Source organism: Astatotilapia calliptera, chromosome 23, assembly GCF_964374335.1.
Source record: "Astatotilapia calliptera chromosome 23, fAstCal68.1, whole genome shotgun sequence".
Classification (NCBI taxonomy): Eukaryota; Metazoa; Chordata; class Actinopteri; order Cichliformes; family Cichlidae; genus Astatotilapia; species Astatotilapia calliptera.
In genome coordinates, this window is record NC_137443.1 from 39,081,047 (window position 1) to 39,095,791 (window position 14,745).

Below are 14,745 nucleotides of genomic sequence, written 5' to 3' on the forward strand. Positions count from 1 at the left end.
GTGTGTACACATTGGTGTAACCCTAGACACCTGTCGGCTTTCCTGATGAGATCATACGAGCAGCAGGTTACGTTCGTGTAGGAACTGGAACATTTTGTGTAAAAACAGACACTGAAAGTAAAGACATGCATATTTTCTGTCTCCGGGCCCACTGAGAGTTACAGACGCACACATACCCCCGCTGTGGTACAGCTGTCTCTACATCTTCCGGGTCTGCAATCCTCAGTGGTGGAAACAGTTCTGCTCACTCACACACTCTTACACACACATCCACAGCAACACCTATCTGATGAAGCCCTGATTGGTAGCTGTTACCAGGTACTGCTTTAGCTGAATCAGTGAATGAAGTTGCCCGACGATGCCCTTCCTGTGCAGAGCATGGCAGCTGCACCTGTATTTGCTCTCACGTTAGTTTGTAAAGACCAACCCGTACAAATGCAGGCAGCATGTGCACACTGTGAGCCAAGAGAACTCTTAAAACACTCTTCTCATCAGGGTGCGCAGGAATCCAGTTGATGATCTGACAGTCTCAGCGACCTTTGCCCTTGGGTTGATGTGCTGAAACAGCTGTGTTTACCCATTAGGAAGTGGGAGGTGTGGGTTGCTGCTTGAGTGCTTGATGGGACTTCTGACACCCTTGTTCCAACCCTGCAATCTTAACCAGCTGTGAAAGCGAGATGGGTATCGTTTTTACTTTGAGTGTCTGTCTGTCTGCTGCAGCAATTCTCTCTGTGATTATTCTCCATGAATGATCACATGATTGGCTCATTATTCATATCCAGCTTAGTCTTTAAAGCAAGCTTTCACCTGAAATTAATGTCAGACAATAGCCCCACATGACTAATGAGGATAAACAAGCAAGCCATACAAGCACATGGCTAATTAACATACTACAATAGCCATTTCTCAATACATTCAAACGCTTGCTGTTTACACCAGCACAAAAATCAGTTTTTATTTATATAGCGTCAAATAAAAACTTCCGTTGTCTCAAGGCGCTTTAAAGACCTGCAGTAACACAGAGAAAACAACAATCAGATGACTCATTATGAGTAGGCAATCGGCAACAGTGGGAAAGAAAACTCCCTGCACTTCCTGTATCCCCCATGTAGCCTTAATTTTTCAGATGCATAGGTTGGTATTTTAGTAAAAAGCTTGGCACTAAACGCATTGTCATTTGCTAAGGGACAATGCCCTTCCCAAAGCCCCAATCTCCACCCCATTGAAATGTATGCATGTAATTTATCTATGCTTATAAGCCAGGAATTCAACCAATTTAAATAAACTCTACTAACTCTGTCAAGAAGAGTGGTCAAATATCCAGCCAGAATTATGCTAGAAGTTTGTTGACTGTCACTGAAAGCATCTGTTCGATGTGTAACTTGTTAAGAGGCATTTAAGCAAATACTAGTGGGGGTTTCTGTATCCTGTATTTATACTTTTGACACTGGATTTTCTCTAATCCACACACAAAGTAAATTCTAACTTGTGCATCCAACTCTTGTGTTTTTGAAGTCATTAAAGATGTATGCTGAACAATCAATCAAGACTAGAAAAGGAACAGTTCAAAGAAATTACTATAAGCCCCAAATTACCACGACATTCATGCCCATGGCATGTGTTTTTAAACTTCTGACCACCGTTGTAGCTTCAACCCACAGGGTAATTTTGTATTGAGTCACTACTTCATCAGGCACAACTCTTCATGGTTTAAGACTTTCTGTAGAAACAGCAGGCCGTAGAGTCTGCCTTTGTTGTGGTTTACGTGTTGTCTCTTTGACATTGTGTTAGAGAGGTGTTACCTAGAGCTGCTTGATTTAGGTAAACACCAAAGGGTTATTTTGCTCATTAACTGTAATCTTCATTGTTTAATGCAATTATTCAAATTATTGTTAACAAATACATCATGCATTTGCCAGATTTATTGGTATGCCGGTCTTAATTTCATGCATGATATCAGTTTTACAACTGCCATTACATTGATGATAGATTGGCCAATGTGAAAAAAGCACTGCTGTGAAGAAAAAGGCGTGTGCTCTATTTATAACACACCAAATCTTCCTAAGAGAAATGACTGCAAACAAACTATTAATTTTTACCACACTAGCGTGATTCTGAAGCGTGGAAAAGTCAAAATTGTAATTAAAATCTGTTTAATCATCTAGGCCTCTTTAGTGATTTCGGAAACTGGTTGTATTTAAGATGCCATTCTTAGTATTAAGTTTCCTTCTGTTTGTAAATGGGATTGTGGAGACAGCTGTTCACACGGAAAACTCAGGGTTCAAGTTCCAACACCAGCAAACATGCCCAAACTTACCATGACATACATGCCCATGCCGTAGCACCCTTGAATTTAGCTACTATGGTGGAAAAAAATAAAAAATCCCATTTTTTCTCCACAATGGTTGTAACCTAATCAGGTGGTCTCTGGTTCCAGATCTGCAACTGACTGATGAAGGTTTAGGCAACTTCAGTGAGAGACTATAACCACGGGGGCACAAATGATTCAGTGAGGGTAAGGCTATTTTGGCACTGGTCTAGTGTATTTCAATAACAGTCATTACCACCATTAAGCAATGATGTGGAATAGGGTGAATCGGCCCCATTTTATGCATCAACCTCATTTGTAATCTTGGCTTTAAATGCAGGAATCTGCATGGAGAATTAGCCCCTGAATTAGGCCATTTTTACATGTTGTGTGAGAGAGGGGGCTGGGACTGCCAATTAATTTGATAAATTAGAATGTAATTCATCTCATTTGGCATGAAGAAAAAATTAAATGACCATTCAACCATATTCATGAGCCATTACAGAGGCATTATAAGAGCCCAAGTAACTATAAAAGACATAAATTGCATATGTACTTATAAATTCATCTTTGTGAGGACCATTTCGAGTTTTAGATCTCCTCTGTGAGGACATTATGGCTGGTACCTGCTTTCCAACACACCAAAAAAGCTACTCAGAGGCTCAGATTTGACCTAACATTTAAGATCAGGATTAGATTCAAGGATAGAATTTGGTGGCGCTCAGTGTTACTGTGGGTTTACTCTGTGTCCTCACAAAGACAGAAACACAGACGTGTGTATGCTGGGAAGCGGTGAGGCCGCATGCCATACTGACATCACCGCAGCTGTGCTAAGTGGGCTCATACAAAACTCCCACACATGGCTCACATCCGACAGCAGCAGTCATCAAACATTAGCTCGAAGTGGCAGTCTTTGCAGACTGCTCTTTGGCTCATTTCAACTCTCTGCTTTGTGTAAATCCAAGAAACGATGTTAGGAGCATTTTTAACATTCATACTGGCCATGAGTGAAATATCTTCTCAGATGATTCTCTTTCCTCTCTCTAAAGCAGAGGCAGGACACATCTGTAAGCTGCAGACTCCACATGACCACTACTGCTTAGAACAGCATTTTGACTTTTTACCTGTGGTAAGAAGCTAGCATAAGTCTCAGTCTCAGAGTTTATCAGATGGGTGCTAACTGGTGCTGGACAGTGTTGACTTTTAACATAATAGACACTTAAACTTATCATCATCTGCTCTCGTCCTAGTAAACATTATTAGAGACACACAGCTTAGCCATTTTCTAAACATCCACTGCATGCATGGAATCTCACCATCACCCCATAACCTTCTTTAATGATTCACAATGGTTAGCTCAACAGTGATAGCAGAAACATAATTGGAAGCTCAAAAACGTGGAATCAAATACAAAATATATTGTGATTCTCTGCATTGACTCCTACGCATGCACAGAACTCTATTCATAATTTCTAAACAGATGTGCACTTGAAAGTGAGAAAACGCAAGTTCATTATAGTGATTCCACAAAACTAATTCTTCAACAACTATTTGCCCTACTGCCCAAACTGAGCTTAAATCCAAAGCTTTTAATTTAACAAGTTCAACAAAGTTCAGAGCTCTGTCAAGGATAGTCTGTGTACGTCTGAGGAGCAGTAATCCAGAGCTGCTTCTTTATGCAAATCAGGAAAACAACCCTTTGAATATGTGCAGGGAAATTAGCAACCCGGTTGCAAACTGAAATTCAGAGCGCACATACCCTCAGGAGGCTTGAAAGCTTTGGCAGAAAATCCTCTCTTTTACATAAGCCAGAAGAGGATCCAAGATTGTTTAAACCTCCCTGTAGAGTCTGGTCTTGTAGTCTGAAAGAAAGCTTCAACTTCGCACCATCCATTCACAACTATTGATCTGTGTGTGGGCATATACTACACATGGAAAGGAAAGTTGAGACCACAAGTGCCCTAGTGAATGAAAACAACATACTGTGTATAGTGTGGTAAAGTTTATGTGCCGTGCTACAATCTAGCAAAAATATCCCATTATGCAGATTGCAGAAAAGATTTTGTAATGGCAAACAAAAACAAACAAACAAACACACAAAAAAAAAACTCTCTAGAAATGTTTCCTCCACAAAAGCAAGATGACGCTGTAATGTGATGCCTTATTGATCCCAGCAGGAACTGCAGCAAAGTCTTGCATAGGCCGCTGCAGTGCATGGTTGCCAGTGTCGGCACTTGAACCCTGAGTTTTCCATGTGAATAGGCAGTCTCCATTATCCCATTTACAAACAGAAGGAAACATAATATCAAGAATAGCATCTTAAATACAACCTAATTGTGCAGACAATGCTAACCAGTTTCCAAAAATCACTAGAAGCCTAGGTGATTAAACAGATATTAATTATAAGTCTGGCTTTTCAATGCCACAGAATCCAGATAGTATGGTCAAAATTATTAGTTTGTTTGCAGTCATTTTTCTTTGGAAGATTTTCTGTGTTATAAATAGAGCACACACCTTTTCCTTTACAGCCAATCTATCATCAGTGTGATGGTAACTGAAATAAAACTGATATTATGCATGAAATTAAGACCGGCATACCAATAAATCAGGCAAATGTATGATGTATTTCTTAACAATAATTTTTATAATTGTGTTAAACAATGAAGATTACAGTTAATGAGCAAAGTAACACTTTGGTGTTTACCTAAATCAAGCAGCTCTAGGTAACACCTCTCTAAAGCTTCATTTCCATTACTACCTACTCATCTCACCAAGGCTCGACTCGGATCAAGCGGTTTTCCATTAAATTCATGTACCACCTACAGTTGGTGGGACACTCCGTCATCATAGCAACGCAGCAGAGTGTCCCATGGCATAATTAGTATGCGACACGACAATAATGGTGTACGTCGAGGCGATGATATACCTGCTGCTCTGTCTGTGGCTTTTCGTCAGACTCTGGGACCACAGTGTTTTTGTAGCCATTTCCCTCATTGCCCGGGTGTCAAAAATGACAGTTTTGATTTTCATGAATGAGATACTCTCATGACTCATTCAGTGATGCCACTGACCATATAATTGGTTAGCTGCAGTCTGGAACTCCGGCCAACAGGTACTAAAATAGTACCTGGTACCAGGTACCATGACCTAAGGGAAAACCTTTAAAACCGTGGTGAACCATGGCGAGTCGACCTGAGCAGGTAGTAATGGAAAAGGGGCTTAATATGAGTGTCAAAAAGACAAAACGTAGGGCGTGGGTTTAGCTCAGTGTGTTAAGCAGGCGACTACAGGCCATATAGCTGAGAGCGGCCGGCCCAGGTTCGTGTCTGACTCGTGGCCCTTTGATCACGTCTTCCCCTCTCTCTCACTGTATCTATGAAATAAGGCCAGAAAAGAAAAGAAAAGAAAAGAAAGACAACACGTAATCCACAACAAAGACACGTTCTGCCAGTGCAACAGAAAGTCTTCAGACATGCATGGACCAGGTAGCGATCAACAAATGTCTGGAACATCTCCTCCTCCTTACATCTTTACTGAGTTTCTTGGCCTCTCTCAAAATCAGCCCAGTGCTGGCAAACAGATGCTGGCAAAGAGAAACTACTAGCTGTCATGATCATGATCACCAACAAGAAGTTAACAGGCCTTGGCCTTATCAATTTAAGATCTTGCACAACCTTCAGCACCACTTATTAAAAGACTTAAGCGTGTATATACATTTGAGCCTACATGTATATTTGTGACTGTGTGGATCAGAGAAGATCATTAAAGGTGTATGGTATTCAATTATTCCACAATAAAAAATGAAATCATTAAAAGTAGGGATTCTTTGGTTGATCACCTGCATGTCTTTAAACTTAAAAGCTAACTTTAATTCAATTTTCCCAGTTTCCCACTTCTTTGTGTGTTATTTGAGGTCTTGATTTCAGTATGTGTTTCACAGGAGATCTCTCAGTCATGTCCCTGAACAAAATCAGGGCACAGGCATCAAACAGTAGGGCAATAGCATGTTTTAGAATGACAGCTGCATGTCAGCCTCCAATGACAATTTAGTATCTAGGATCTACTTCAACAACTGAGCACAATGCTTAGCAGGAACAGTTTTCTTGCATATTGCAAACGGTGAAAACAACAAACTTGTTTCACCACAAAGAAACAGACTGTCAAGTATAACCAGGAGGAGTTAACACAGTGAACCAAAAGTTATCGAATGACTCAGCCAAGCATCGCTGGAGCTCTCGGTAGTTACACTGCATATAACAGGAAGAGCAAATGGTGGATGGAAATTGCTGATGCAGTTACACTGTGGTAAAGAAGGGATTTAAATAGCCGTTTAGAAAACCTGAACCGAGGTACAAAACTGCCAGTAGAACATATTTTTGAGTTGCAATTTTAATGTTAATGTAACACTAAATATATAATGACTAATTTACACCAACTGACATATAATTAACTCTGAGTTATTGGTTCTGTTACTAGTTAGTTAAACTAAACGAATGTAAATCGATTGACAGCAACCAACCAACCAACCCGGTGGCATAACGTTCCCTACTGACACATGATGCTTTTAAAAAAAACGTAAGCACTTATTTCTTAAATTCTGCTACACAGACGGTGTTAAATCTACGTCAGTTTTAGAAAGCAGGGCTCAGTGGTGTAAATTAGCCATATTCACTTTAAGATTAAATTCCGTATACTGCATTATACTTAATATACATACATTTGGCTTGTGCTGCGTCACTGCATATATAGATGAGTCATTACTTTTGCATAATATTGCTACTGCTGCTATCTTGTGGCAATAAAGTCACATTTCAAATCAGCAGTAGTCTGTCATCGGTGAACGGCAGCTCAATTGGCAACAACTTCGGAAAATTCCCTTCATTTTTGTTTGTTTTAATAAACAATGCAACTTGCAAGATGCAATCACAAATAAAACATTAGTGATTCCAATTTTTTTATTTTAACTCTATATGATCACAAGTGTCATTTTCACAAATTTCCTTGAACTGTCGAGATATAACTTTGAGGCTATCCGGTCTTTAAGTGATGACGTGCTGAATCCTGCTTCCAGGTCCAAACTACCCTGCGTTTAATAGGGCTATTGTGCTTTAAACGTGTTTTAATACTTTGTAACTTGTTCTATTTTCTCTCAACAAGCCCCTAAAAACAGTCAGTGATCACTGTCAGCCTCTCTCGGTTTTATTACCGCTAATAATTTTAAAGCTCAGTTTTTAAAACCTTAGGATGCAACTACAGCCCAGCCCATGCAGCAGTACATTAATGACTAACCTCGTATTGTGGATGGATTATCTTACTTGTTCTCCTGACTGACGTTTGGTCCATTTACAGCATCCTGCCATGTGATTACATTTGTTCCTAACCATCGGGAACCCTCACGTCCGCTTTTATCGAGTGGGAAAAAAGTTTGTTCGTCCTCCAGCTTCACTGTGCTGTTATGCTAACATAGCTGTGTCGCTAGCGATCATGTAGCACATATATATACATATATATACACCAGCTAGTCCAACTTCAGTAACCCTACAAACGTCGCTGCTGTTTACGTTACTATCTTAATTTATGTTAGAAGTGATAGCAGAGCTGTACGTTTAATTTTTTTCAGAAATCTCTGTCAGAACATGGTATCTATCTATCTATCTATATATATATATATATGGCGGCGCGCACGGGTGCAGCGGCTCTTAGCTCTCCAGTTTGGTGCTCGTTTAATGCAGATATTTTTGAATGTTTGCAACGCCGGACGCTGCAGTCGAGTTAGCAGGCCGCACGCTACACCAGCATGACAGAAACAGCAACTCAGGTAAAAGCAGAGGGGGGGGGCTATGTGTTTACGTGCATGTGCACGTACGTGGTGTTGTAACCACAGGATCATTCACACACACTGTTCTCCTGATTTGGAGGTTCTGGCAGTCTCGTGCAGACCTTTTTACATCCCGAGGGAGTTTATAGTAGTTAATGTGATAGCTGCTTATATACCGCCGGATACTAACGTTAGCACGGCTCTCAGCCTCTTGATCAACACCATAAACAAACAACAGCTTGCCCACCCCGTGCCTAAAGACTGTGCTTCCTAAATTTGTCCAGTTTGTGGACTTTGCTACGAGAGGAGAACACACTTTGGACCATGTCTATTCAAAGATCAGGCATGCTTTCAGAGCGACACCCCTCTCCCACCTGGCTGGATCTGACCACCTCTGCATGTCCCTCACCCCCACCTACACCCCCCTGCTGAGAAAAACAAAGCCCCAGACAAAGAAAATAAAAACCTGGCCTGAAGGAGCCCTTTCTGAACTGCAGGACTGCTTCTCAACAACTGTATGGGATTTATTCTCCAGCCACAACCTCCAGGAGTACACGGACACTGTACTCTCGTACATCAGGAACTGTGTTGACGATGTCACCGTCAACAAAAGGGTCAGGGTGTTTCCAAATCAAAAACCCTGGATGAATAGCGAAGTGCAATCCCTCCTAAAAAGCCGCAACACTGCCTTCAAGTCAGGGGACAGGGCTGCGTATAGGGCGGCCAGGGCAGACCTGAGTAGAGGCATCAGGAAAGCTAAGGCTGCCTATAGGAGGAGGATTGAAGATCACTTTGCTGACAACGACCCCAGAAAAATGTGGCAGGGGATCAATCACATTACCAACTACAGAAGCAATAACCAGGCAACATCTAGGACTGATGCCTCGCTGGCTGAGGATCTAAACAGTTTCTTCGCCCGCTTTGAGACGACCAGGCCCTCAGCTGCCACACCACTTCCACCCGCCCCCAGCACTGGCACACTAACACTCAGGGAGCATCAAGTGAGGTGTGTTCCAAGGTCAGTGAATCCCAGGAAGGTGGCAGGTCCTGATGGAATACATGGAAAGGTTCTCAGAGCATGTGCTGACGAACTGACCGGAGTCTTCACTAAAATCTTCAACCTTTCCTTGTCATCAAACACCGTCCCGACCTGCCTCAAAACCTCCACCATCATCCCCATCGCCAAGAAGACAGCTGTGGCCAGCCCAAATGACTAAAGGCCTGTTGCACTTACGCCTGTAGTGATGAAGTGCTTTGAGAGACTGGTCTGTCAGCACATCAGGGCCGGTCTGCCTCCCACTCTGGACCCCCACCAATTTGCCTACAGGACAAATCGTTCCACCGAGGACGCTATCACCATAGCGCTCCACACTGCGCTGAGTCACCTGGAGCACCGAGGAAGCTATGTGAGAATGCTCTTTCTGGACTTCAGCTCAGCATTCAATCATATCATCCCGGAGATCCTGGTCCAGAAACTGTCTCACCTGGGACTCTCCACCCCCATCTGCCTCTGGATCAAGGACTTCCTGACAAATAGACCACAGTCTGTCAGACTCGGCCCCCACCGGTCCAGCACCATCACACTCAGCACCGGGTCTCCACAAGGATGTGTTTTGAGTCCCCTCCTGTTTACGCTCTACACATCCGACTGCTCCCCTACCCATCTCTCAAACACCATCATAAAGTTCGCGGATGACACCACAGTGGTTGGACTCATCTCAAGGGGGGATGAGTCGGACTACAGAGATGAGGTCAACAGACTGACTGAGTGGTGTTCAGTTAACAACCTCCAACTGAACACCACGGAAACTAAAGAACTTATCTCGGACTTCAGGAAGGGCAGAGCAGACCCGGCCCCACTTTACATTCACGGGAACTGTGTGGAGAGGGTACACTCCATGAGGTTTCTGGGCGTGCAGATATCTGATGACCTCTCCTGGACTGCAAATACTACAGCGGTGGTTAAAAAGGCCCAGCAGCGTCTCCACTTTCTGAGAGTGCTCAGGAGGAACAACCTGGAGGAGAGGCTGCTGGTGACATTTTACAGAGCCACCATAGAGAGCATCCTAACGTACGGCATAACAACATGGTATGCAGGGTGCTCAGCTGCGGACAGGAAAGTACTGCAGAGGGTCATCAACACAGCCCAGAAGATCACTAGCTGCTCTCTGCCCAGCCTGGAGGTCACTGCAAACTCTTGGTACCTCAGCAGAGCTGGCAATATCATCAAAGACTACTCTCACCCCAGCAACCAACTGTTTGAACTATTACCGTCAGGCCGACGGTACAGGTCACATAAAACCAGGACAAACAGATTCAGGGATAGCTTCTTTCCCAGAGCTACCACCGTAGTAAATAAGCACAAAAACAATTGAACCTATTCCATACCGTCACTGTCATTATATTATGCTGCTATTCATACTGTCATTATATTAATGCTGCTATCCTGTATATATTGTACATACTATTGTTTGAGTACTTACGATTGTTTTTTTGTACTTTTTATATTTTACATTTATATTTATTATTGAAACTTGCACCAAGGGAGTGGCACTCCAATTTCGTTGTACTCTGTACGATGACAATAAAGGCTATTCTATTCTATATTATATTTAGATGGAAGCTAGCGAGCTAACACCCTGCTAACTTCTAACTCCATTAAATTTAATAAATTTAAATTTAATAAAATTCTGTTTTCATGGATGCCTGAATGTTAAACTTAATCGCTGCACCTGGTAAAGTAGCAACACTGCTCTTTTTCATTAAAGATGAAGGAATTTAGACAGTTTTTCAACTCCCAGTAATGCTTTAGTGATCGTTTGACTTTGGGACCTGCAGCGGAGTTTGGGCCCGGACGCAGCTAATGACCTCAGATTTAAAGACCGGATTATCACCCACTCTGTGCAAGAGCATTAGAAATTAACTGCAAAAACAACTTTCATGGTAAGTCATGTACACGTCCCAATTCTCAATAAATCTCCACCAAAACCTCATCATAAAGGCTGTAATTTACAATTTTTTTAGCATTTTGACAGACTGATTGAAACTAATATATATTCATGTTTTTGATTTTAGTTTTATTAGAGCACAAAATTAATTCAGTTGCTTTACTCCTCTTTTTTTTTGTGCAACTCAAAGTGCACGTTTATTATCACATCACTGCCAGCTTTGCTCGTAAATATAAATGTTGTTGCTGCACAAGTAGCAGCACTGGTGGTGGCTACTATATCATTTATATGGCTTTCTTATGCTTTAGTAGCCAGTTGTTATATCCATGTCTGTCTTACATTTTGTGCATGTTTTCCTACACGATTACTTGACTGCAGACAAATTTTAGACTTTTCTTAAAGTAGTCTGCTTGTTTTTATGGACAAATACCATTCAGAAAAACATGTACAAGCAATGTATATATTACAGCATATTATTTACACAACACAAGTGTACAAAGGCAAACAAAAAAGAACAATCACACGCTTATTTGCTATTATAATGTGCACATTATGACATAATACCAATATTTCACCTTTAAATATTGTCGTTATCATGACACCTAATGTACAGTCCCAAATGTTTTAAATTATTTTCTGATACGTCTTCTTGAGGGATGGACTGGTTAAAACACACACATTTGACACAAATGAGTTACAGTGATTTCTGATTGAAAGTGGATTAATGTTACCTGTGTCTGATCAGTTTTGTTAGTTAAACCTGACTGAAGCTATTAAACACTCACCCAGGTGACAGCCCATTTTACGTACTTCAAACCAAAGCAAATCCTAATAACGAAACAATTTGGCATTCCAGCAGCAAAGCATCTTGTCTAACATTTGTATGCCAAATGTTGCATCTATCTGGGGAGAAAGCAACATTACACCACAAAAAAATGATAAAACAATCAATGAAAATGGAAGATCTAAATGTCGCCCAAGCAATTTAATTATCTCACTCAGAATAAGCCAGAGGACTGATCACTTCATTGGTTCAGAGTGAGTCGCACATCCCAATATCCTTGGCCCTAATGAGCACCCCAGGGCTGAAATAAAGAGCACTGTGACTCCAATAGTGCTTCAACAACTTCAGTCCTATTCAAACAGAATCATTACAGACAGAAAGGGATTAAATTGCCTCAGTTCATTGCTGATGCTTCAGCTATGTGAAAAGCAGGCCTGCTGTTACTGCAATATGCTCATAGCATGTTTACTATGTAAATTACAAATAAAGAGCACATAAAAAGCAGGGTCGAACTGCCTGTGCCGGGTCAACACGCTGTGTCACCTTTCACTTAATGTAATCTGAAGTGCAGCTGACACCTGACCTGTCTGGCCTCGCTCTACTGAAATAAGGCTAGAACAACCACCGAGGAGGTGAATGAACACACATGCAGGAATTGTAAAAATCAATCATAGCTTCTCTTTATAGCAATGCTACACCAGCATATTCATCTCTTTTTTTTGTTTCCATGCATCTACAAATCCAATAAATCAGGACTCTGGTTTGTTCAAATATTTTGAGTTCATGTGCTTTGGTTCGCAGTTTTAAACCCTTGTGAAGCTCTCAGTGTTGTAGAAAAGAAAAAGCACACCATTCCATCCAAAATAATGAGAAGCAGGAGGAAGGTAGAGCATTCCGGTGGAAAAGGAGTTTATTTTAGTAGTTTTGTGTGCAATCACACACGGCAACAACACACAAAAGTCCAGGTTACAACTTAGCCCAGCTACACTACCATCAGGAATATTATGATACAAGGTCAGCTGCTCGATTATGGAAAACATCACGATCGCAATCCTTTTTCATCAACTGTATTTAAAATTATTATTTATTGTTAGGTTAAAAATTATAATTTTTTCTGAAGTAATGGGTGTGGTGGGGGACACAGTGTTAGATCAGGAATTAGGCCCAGATTGGCCAATGATTTTCAATGTATAGCCCACACATGGACAAAATACAGCAAGAGGGCCAGAACTAGCCTAGGAAGAAGGGTTTTTTTTTTTTTGTGTGTGTCCACCCCTGCTATGGCCTTTCTTTCCCAAGGGCAAAGACTGGTCCCTGCAGCTTCCACAGTGGTATGTCTGTTGTTGCAGACAGGGGCAACGAGAGGCCAAGGTGGCATCAGACTAGCACACTTCAGTGGGCCTGCAAAGAGAACGATGGCACTGAGCACAAAGGGGAGAGCGTAACACAAATCAAGCTGCAGTCAACTTTTAATTAACCTTCCATGGGTTGGAATACATAAACATTTTACGACTTCTACTTCTTTTGGATAGACTGTGCTGGCCAAAGGCTCTCTCTTTCTCTCCACCATCTTGCCTAGAGCGGAACTAAACTGTGGTTTGCAGGGAGGGGTGAAAACACCACTTTCTTTATAACGACACTAAATGAGAGCAGACTAAAAAAATTAATACAAAAGACTGACTGCTTTCTCCAGATTCTCTCATCTTTTCTGTTGCTAAAAGCCAAAAATTTGAAATTAAATTAAGATCTGATTAACAGCCCAGAATTTTTATCAACAGCTTTACACAAAACCTTCCTCTCCGGGAACTAACCAACCGTCTTTCAGGAGAACTAACCTGCAACAAGACCTTACAATCTGAATTTAGAGGAGATTATTATAGAACGGTTAAGCTATCCCAGTGCTCCAAATGCTACCCATTCAAATTCTTTAAGATTTCAACAACAACGATATTAGTTTGAAAGGTGTCAGGCCAGATCTAAGGGTTTATCTACGCATCTTGAAAAGACATGTGTCTATACAGCACAGCAAATATCACTAAATGAGACAAATCACCATCCCAGCTCTTCTGTTACATGGCAGGAAGCAAAAGACAAACTAATTACTGATAATTCACTGGAAAATATTCCATTACTCCATCATTCCATCACAGTACTTTCCACTCGTGTGACCTGATGTGTTATTCCAAAGAACTTCGCCTACGATTGTCTCACTGATGAACAGATAAGTCGGACATCCACTCAAAGCAAAAATAGACTTCCTGGAATTTTAATCTGAGGTGAAAAAACAGAGGCTAGAGGAGTCCTTCACTGACAGGGTGCTGTCATTCTATTGAACCTAATGAAATGCCAACAAAAAGAAAAATGGATAGTGTGGAAAAGGCAAGTGACATGCATTGGGAATCAAACCCGGGACTTTCTGCGCAGGGCACTGGTTATGAGGTCACCTCGTTTTGTTATGACAGCTGTCTTTTTCAAAAACTGAAATTGTAATTAGCATCCTCGAGTCTTGGCCGTTTGCCACGTGCTCGGCTACCGATCGCAATGTGGGCTATAAAACATAAGGTTAAAAAAGAGAGTGGAAGAAGGCAGCGAGCTGCAATGTCTGCTGGCATTATTTATATCCTTAGCCTCAGGGCCATCACATTCCCAGCTCCACTTGTCTCCATTGATCAGCTTCAGCACCCCCCGCTCCCCCTTGCTCTAAGCTGAGGAAAAATGATTCCCCCCCCCCGCAACACATCCCAAGATGCCAGGACTCAACACACTTGATCTATCAACCGCAGTTTCACAAAAGAGCTCGCTGGATAAGTGGGATTTCATGGTCTTCTTGGTGCCAATACACTTTTTCCTCCTAAAGCTTAAAATATACCTTGACTATTGCTGCTCT

At 41.6% G+C, this 14,745-nt stretch overlaps 1 protein-coding gene across 19 annotated transcripts in view; it reads right to left on the minus strand.

Annotated features, from left to right (window-relative positions):
• Positions 1-14,745, minus strand: part of LOC113015779 (peripheral plasma membrane protein CASK-like) — a 49,413-nt gene that overhangs the window by 32,569 nt on the left and 2,099 nt on the right. The gene's annotated exons all lie outside the window — the stretch shown is intronic.